Source organism: Thamnophis sirtalis, unplaced genomic scaffold, assembly GCF_051295495.1.
Source record: "Thamnophis sirtalis isolate CommonGarterSnake01/CBP01778 unplaced genomic scaffold, rThaSir2_p1.2 scaffold_7, whole genome shotgun sequence".
In the NCBI taxonomy this organism is placed as follows: domain Eukaryota; kingdom Metazoa; phylum Chordata; class Lepidosauria; order Squamata; family Natricidae; genus Thamnophis; species Thamnophis sirtalis.
Window position 1 is genome coordinate 53,461,306 of NW_028261387.1, and position 7,906 is coordinate 53,469,211.

Genomic DNA, 7,906 nt, shown 5'->3' on the forward strand with positions numbered 1-7,906 from the left:
GAGGAAGAATATCTTTAAAAACTTGATGGGCTCATTTTTTTTGCACATTTTTGTCTCTATTTCTTCTTTTTCCTTCTATATTTCTGTATCTTCTTTTCACTTCAAGTTTAGATAAACAGCTCATGCTATGTTGTTGGAAATTGGGTCAGCACTGGGCAACATTGTTTTGATCTAGATAAAATCCAAGTCCTATTGACATTTATAGTTCCATTTATATCAGTGTTTTTCCTAACTTGTCAACTTTTAGAAGTGTGGATTTCAACTTCCAAACTTTTCTAGCCAGCAGGTTAGCTGGAAAGTTCTAGGATTTGAAGTCTATGCATTTGCCAAGTTAGAAAAACAATGATTTAGATTATATTTTCCTTGTAGACATAAAGCTTTCTCTTAAAAATCCAATATTTTGGGATTGAAACAAAATAAAGAATACGAACAAAGATGTACTGGGGGCAAAGGATGAGGCAGAGATAGGTGGGGATGAAAAGAAAGAAAAATAAGAAGCAGAGTGTGAAAGAAAGGAAGATATAGAAGCAAGCAGAAGAATCCATGGATCAATCTACTACTTTCAGAGGTGTTCACTGCAGGAGCAAATAATGAAAGCAACATTGACTTTTGATGCAAGCTCTGCTCCTTCTCAGAATGCTATTGTTGTATGTCTTTAAGTGAAAGATGCAGACTATTGGTCTCTGGAATTACCCCGAGAAGATAGCCATGGCTTGTTGTAAATATGCTTATGGCTACATTTTTTCCACTGTTGTATAGACATTATCTGCATCCTGCTTTTTTACAATCAAAGATTGGGGACTAATGCAATTGGGAGAGGGTGTATCTATACCTCTGAAATCTAATGACTGGTCACCTTATGATGTGCCCATGGGTCTTGGCTTGTGGAAATCATAGGTTGGTTAAAAGATGAGACATACTTCTCTCCCCACTTCTTTCAGACAGACAGAGAAAATCTCTTTTAGAGCACAAATATTATTTTCAACCAGAAGATTCCCATTGGCTTTTTTTTTCCTTGGGGAATATGTAAGACTACATGCTGAAATGAAGGAGGTAAAATGGACAGTCTTTCCTGAACTTGCTATTTCTAAATAGAACATAGAATAATAGGATTGAAGGGGCCTTGGAGGTCTTCCAGTATAGCCTCCTGCCTGTGGCAGGACACTATTCTGGAGAAATGCCTGTCCAGTCTCTTCTTAAAAATCTCCAATGATGGAGTACCCACAACTTCTGAAAGCAAGCCTTTCCACTGATTAATTGTTCTCACTGGTAGGATATTTGTCCTTAGTTCTAGGTTGGTTTTTCTCTTTAATGATATACCATCATTATTTCTTGTCCTGTTGTCAAATGCTTTGGGGCATAAGTTGAGTCCTTCTCTGTGGTAGCCCTCAAGTACTTGAAGATTGATATCATATCGCCCCTAGTCTTCTCTTTGTTGGACTAGACATAATTAGTTCCCTAAATCATTCGTCATATAGTTTATCTTCCAGACCTTATCATTTTTGTTGCTCTTTGCTCTGTTTCTAACATTTCAACTTCTTTTTTATATCATGGTGATCAGAATTGTATGCAGTATTCCACGTGTGGTCCAAGTGTGATCCACGTGTAGCATAAAGCAATACCATCACTTCACATGATCTTGAAATTATCCTTCTGTTGATGCAGAGCTTTTTTGACAGTTGTAGCACACTACTCACTCATACTTAAGTGGTGATCTACCAGGACACCTACATCTCTCTCTCAGTTGCTACTATTGAGCCAGGTACCACCCATTTCATATCTGCATTTGATTTTTCTCGCCTAAGTGTACGACTTTAGTTTTCTCACCCCTGAATTGTATTTTGTTGACTAGGACCCGGTATTCAAGTCTGTCAAGGTCTTTCTGAATCTTGAGTCTATCATTTGAAGTATTAGTTATTCCCCCTAGCTTCAAATGCAAATTTGATAAGTTCCTTTTCTATCCTCTCATCTAGAACATTGATGAAGATGTCAAAAAGCATTGGGCCTAAGACAGAACCTTGGGGGTACCCTGTTGCACACTTCCCTCAGTGTAGATGTAATTCCATTGAGGATCACCTGCTAAGTGCAGTTGGTCAGCTGTATATTTTAGTTGCTATACATACTGTTAGTACCCCAAATGAATGCTCAATGTAAAGTATTATAACATTAGAAAGTTTACAGACTGTAGTATTTGAGTAGAACCTGAGAACACTTTCAGCCAGGTGCCTGTAGAAAGCTCTCTAAGGCACACCTCTTTACCACCCCCTAGATTCTGTTAGAGAACCAGGCACGGAAAAGAACAAATATTTTCATACCATCTTCATTGTCCCTCCGGAAGTGAAGGCTTCTGAAATTAGGAAAGTTTTTCCTTTGAGAACTGATCCCTGAAGCAGCTACTCAATTTCCAGGGCTCTCCAGAAGTGTTGGGACTATAAACCTAGATTCTCTAGCATCACACTTCATTTTCCTAGGAGCATTTCTCCATTCCGTGAAAAGCTTATTAAGCATCTAGGCAATACATTTGAATGTGCCTAGCTAGGCATAAATTCTAGTAGTATCACTCCGTGTAAATACTTCCTTTAATCAATTAAAAGGTTTAAAATATTTATATTTCTAGCAATTGTAAGCCACAAGTATTTTAATGTTTGTTTAAAAATATCAAGTAGCACATGGTCTACATGTTGTGCACTAAACATAAAAGTACATTCTGAGATTAATGGAATTTACTTTTGTATGTAAGTATGAGAGTGAATCTTAAACAATTATTATTGCCATTCTTTTTTCACTTTCTGTAAATTTTTAAGTTAGTTTAACATAATTTTTCAATTAGTTTAGTATAACTTGTTCTCAAGGCTCAATTAATTTAGTATAACCTGTTCTCAAGGTTCAATGTAGTTTAGTAGATCCTGTTTTTTCATATAGGAAAAAAATACACTGTCCTAAAGTATGTATTATTAGTGATTCAAAAAGTAAAATGTAACTACTTCTGTATGACTTCAGATTATGTTTATTTAAACTCTTTACATGATTAATGGTCCCCTGGTGATGTCATAGTTCAAATCTGATATCTACTTATCAGATCCAGAACTGTAAGTTGAAAAGTTGTGTTCTGGACAGCTGTTTCAATAACAGTCACCCAAATCCATCAGAGAATAGGATGAATCAGAATGAATCAAATTAAAATGTATATACCGGTATACCCTGGATAGTGTTTGTGGTGTACATCTCATAGTTTGTGCAAAGGTTATATTTTTCTGTTATTTTTTCCTATACAGGCAAATATGTTTGTGTGAGAGAGGGGGGGGGGGAGAGAGGGAGGGAGCAGTGGTGTGTTCCTACTGGTTTGGACCAGTTCAGCTGAACGGTAGTAGCTTGGCGGCCTGGGTCGCTGGAACCAGCAGTGACTCAGGCCTGCTAGGCCCCTGAACTAGGTGCTGCCATCTTGTTTTTTTGCTTCTGCGCATGCGCAGAGCAATTTTAGTTGTACTGTGCATGCATGTACAGTGCACATCAAGTTGCATGTGCATCCCTGAGTGAACCAGCAGTAGTCTCTACCGGAACCCACACCTGGGAGGTAGGGGAAGGGAGAGAGAAAGACAGAGAGGGAGAGAATATAAATGTGTGTTTGTGTGTGTGTGGGGGGGGTGTGTGTTAAATCCTCTCCTATTTCCTGCACCAAAATCCCAGATTGGAGCACAGGTGCCATTTTCAAATGCTTCCATAGACAAAGAAATATATGTTTCTCTCTTCCATCTCTCTCTATGCTTGCAGTTACTATAGTTGTTCAAAGGAAGATTCAGGAGAACACACACAAAAAGTGTCTTTTTCTGTGTTTCTAGGTTCAGGTGAACACAAATAATTGGATACAGATTTTCTGTGTGTGTGTGTGTTCATAGGTCTCATGTTAGTGATATGCATCCTTTCCTTGCTCTGAAACAATGTGAATGATTTTGTGAAGACTGGCCTAGAAACCCAGGGAAAGAGGGCATAGCCACACCTGATTCCTCTCTTGTAACTTCTTTTGCATGCTTAGAGCCCAGAAACTGATCTGTTTCTTTCAAATGTCAAATTCTTGGATACAAGCAAATAAGACAATAGCATCCTGACATTTGAAATGTCAGTCTGGCACAAACTACCACCACAACACTGTTTTTCATGACTTTTCATTACTCTCCTTGAGCTACGTGGAAATTTGTGTTCTTTTTTCCCCACAAGAAAAACCGAAGTTTAACTATCTTTTATCTTCCTTATTTAATCCTTACTAGGTATGTAGAAATTTAATTCTCATTCATCATCACTCAGTATACTGAGCTTGCTGGCTGCCCCAGGTGGGAACTGTAGTGCAATGCTTTGAAGGATAGCAGGAAGACTGTCTGATCTGATCATCATCCTTCTTTTGTTCATATATCTTTGCCTGGATGCCATTACTTCTTTTTTCTTGCATAATTTATCGACAATCGGCTTTCTTCAGTATTTAGGCTGTAAGTTCTTTGGATCCGCTCTCTGATTTGCTGGGTACTAAAATCTAATTAAAAAGATTCACTGGCTGAAGTTTTAAATCCCCTCTGACTGGGGGAGGGGGGTATACTGCATAATTCTGGACTATTTACTCCGTTATCCAGCATTTTTAGTAAATTCAGGACAAATTTGTCTGAGCATGGAGCGCTAGGGCTTTGATACTATTTATACTAATGAATTCACATACATCCTGCCATATTTTCCTTCATGAATCATTACCAACTAATTCCTTGGTAAATTTGCTTTGCACAAAAAGAAGAAAAAATAGGGTGGTTTTTTTTTAAAGGCACCTTAGGTCTTATAATATTGAAATTCACACCCAATGGTTTGGCAAGCAAGTCTCCCCCTCTCCCTCCCTATGCCCAAACTGAACAAAGAACCCAATTGTGTTGGAGCAGGGCTTACCTTCGCTCAGGAGGAGAGCAGCAATGGGCTGATCCGGGCAGGTGAGTGAGCTGCACAAAGTGACAGGAGGCAGAGAGCTGCCTGCTCCAAGGAGTTGCAACCGAGAAGCTCTGGGCTTCAAAAGCCCGGCGACTCATTTATAACTCACCTCAGTCAAGGGGACAGAGGGCAGAGCTTGGAGTCTGATTGGCTTGCAAGCGAGGCAGTTGCTAACAGCTCTATCCAGGCAAAGCCCAGGGGATAGGAAAAGGAGATAAGAAGGCACTAGAAGGACAGCTCCCTCCACCCCCAATTTCTCTATATGTCTCCCCTCCCTTTAGAATCAGGTTGTTTGATCCTTTTGACCTAGGTGGCCACTCTTAGACAATACATCACATTCAGAGTCCAGTGGGCTCTCCCCCCTCCCCAACATGACTCTGTTTCCAAAGTTGGGACTTTTGGGAGGGTTGCCAATTGAGGAATTGCTTTTGTTGACCTGTTCTATGGTTTCCTGATGGACTGGACAGTGTCTCCTGCCAGTCTATCTGTCTTCTTGATGGCCAATCTGCATCAGTCAAGAACAATGGGATTCATTGTGCCATCTACTGAACTCCCACAAGTCGGGCTTTGAAGATGGGATGTCCAGGGGAAAGCACTTCCTTTCTTGCTTCCAGGTTTTATTTTAGAAAAGAATGACATAAAAGAGGTGGAATGAAAGCAAAGGAAAGACCTCCTCAAAAGTGGCAATTGATTCTGAAGTCCCTAAATTGAAGGAAGAGACTGATATTGAGCAGTTTTAGTTCTCCCACTTCCACACTGGTACAGATGTATACACATAGATGCACAAGCATACAAATCACACAAGGCTACAGTTTTAAACAAGCTCATTAGAATAGCATTCCAAAATAGAAATATATCATCCTTATTTGTATGTCTGTCAGGGTCCTTAAAAAATAATTTTAAAGAAATGTACTATGACTAGATTTCAGTTTCTGTTGGGAAAGCTAATGTCATAGTTAATAGGTAAAGGTAAAAGTTCTCCTCGCACATATGTCATATTCATATGTCATATTCATATTCATAGACATATTCATAACATATTCATAGACACTAGCGCTAATGTTAGGAGATGATGGAAATTGCAGTAAAAAAGCATTTGTAGGGCTGCCCTTTTCTTACCTCTGCTTTTTACTTCAAAATGATTATAGTGGCATTTTCCTGAGAGAAATAAAAAAGCAGTGATCTGTTCACTTTCCACACAAGGACAGTTCTTCAGATAGTAACACAAGGGAGATTGCATACCTAAAGCTGGATTTTGGTGAAGTTTGCCTGGTGGGTGCAAAGAAGGAGCATCACAGGTTAGTGATTAGTGAATGGTTAGGATTAGCAGACTGTATAATGACTTGACATTGATTCTGTAAGCTCAGATGCCAATATTGGGAGCTAAGCTACAATCCAGTCAGCACTCCATGTCCTATAAATATTGGCAGAGATGTTTACAGCAATACTCTGCTTTGTTGTTTTGATATGCAGCTGCTGAGAAAGAGCAGGGGAAGGAGAAGAATTGGAAGCAGAAACAGAAAGGTAAAGCAGGAAGAGAAAAAGATGGAGATGCCATTGACAAGTTCCTGCTGCAGCTGCTGAGAAAGAGCAGGGGAAGGAGAAGAATTGGAAGCAGAAACACAAAGGTAAAGCAGGAAGAGAAAAAGATGGAGATGCCATTGACAAGTTCCCAAGAATTTACATTTAACCCTGGGAAATTAATTTTGATATATGGGTTTGTTTTTTTTAAAATGAGGAGTGCAAGAGTGTCAGTAATTTTTCATCTGTAAGTATAATTAATATTACAAACTTATCTCAGTGCCCAGAAATCATACTTGTTTGGTTTATCAATGAAAGCAGAAGTCTGATTAATTGTTTCCAGAGAGATAAGAGGAAATAGGTGCACACTTGTTCCCCTGTAAATATAATTAATTATCTGTATCACCTGAGGTTACAGGGTAGCTAAATATGAAACTACAGAAATCCCAGAAAAAGGATAACATACCTGTAATGTCTTTCCTGCTCTCATGTCCTTGAGAGGTGGTGGAACTCCATTGCTCAAACTTCTCTGCCAATATGGTCAAAGTCTGTTTCAGATTCTGGAATATGCATTCCATTATACATCTCAAGAATACCAGATTTAAGGTGGTTGCTTTGTAAGATCCTTAGCTCCATATCTGTCTACTATATTCAGGCATAGATTAGAACTCTTAATGGTATCTTCACAACATCACTGTGAAGATGGGATGGAAGAAAGTGATCTCAAAACCATAATTATTTGACCCATAAATATATGACTCTTTTCTCTTTCTTCAAAACATACATAATGAATAGTGAATGTATGATGATATAGTGATGACTGCTTACTAAAAAAAACCTGCTATACATGTCTACAGCCCATGGCTATATATAGTTGCCAAATAGAATGATCCTATGCTTCTGAGCTAGTGGACGATTATCATCTTTGAACTCCTAGACCTAGATGTTTCTATGTGACTACTATAAGATGCTGGACTGTATGTCATGAGCAATGAATTCACCACACTTGCTTTCTAATAATTTACTTTTGAATAACATTTAATATCATGGGATTCAGGGGATTTAAGGTTAAATTTTGCAATACAGGATTATAGAACAGAAACAAACATTATTTAGAGATTTACTAATTGTGTAAAGATTATTCCTTCTAATGCTCTCATAGCAAATACTCAGAACATTGGAAGGTTGTTATCCCTTTCCTCTTCTCTTGGTTGTTACCTGGTAGAATGGAAACTACTACTGGAAGTAGTACATACTACAAATTACTACTACATTAACCAAATCTTGTACACATATACAATGAGTGTGCATTCCTGTCATTGAAATTTGGCATTATACTTCTGCAGAGTTTAAAAGTTGGGTTACACCTTTATGATATGTATAATATAACAGCATATTTAATAATTCCTATGAAATGGAATCT

At 38.4% G+C, this 7,906-nt stretch overlaps 1 protein-coding gene across 1 annotated transcript in view; it reads right to left on the minus strand.

Annotated features, from left to right (window-relative positions):
- Positions 1–5,029, minus strand: part of SLC26A9 (solute carrier family 26 member 9) — a 53,865-nt gene extending 48,836 nt beyond the window's left edge. The window contains exon 1 of the mRNA XM_087720074.1: positions 4,924–5,029. The gene's annotated coding sequence lies outside the window, so the exon portion shown is untranslated. The remainder of the gene's footprint in view (positions 1–4,923) is intronic.
- Between the last annotated feature and the right edge of the window lie 2,877 nt (positions 5,030–7,906).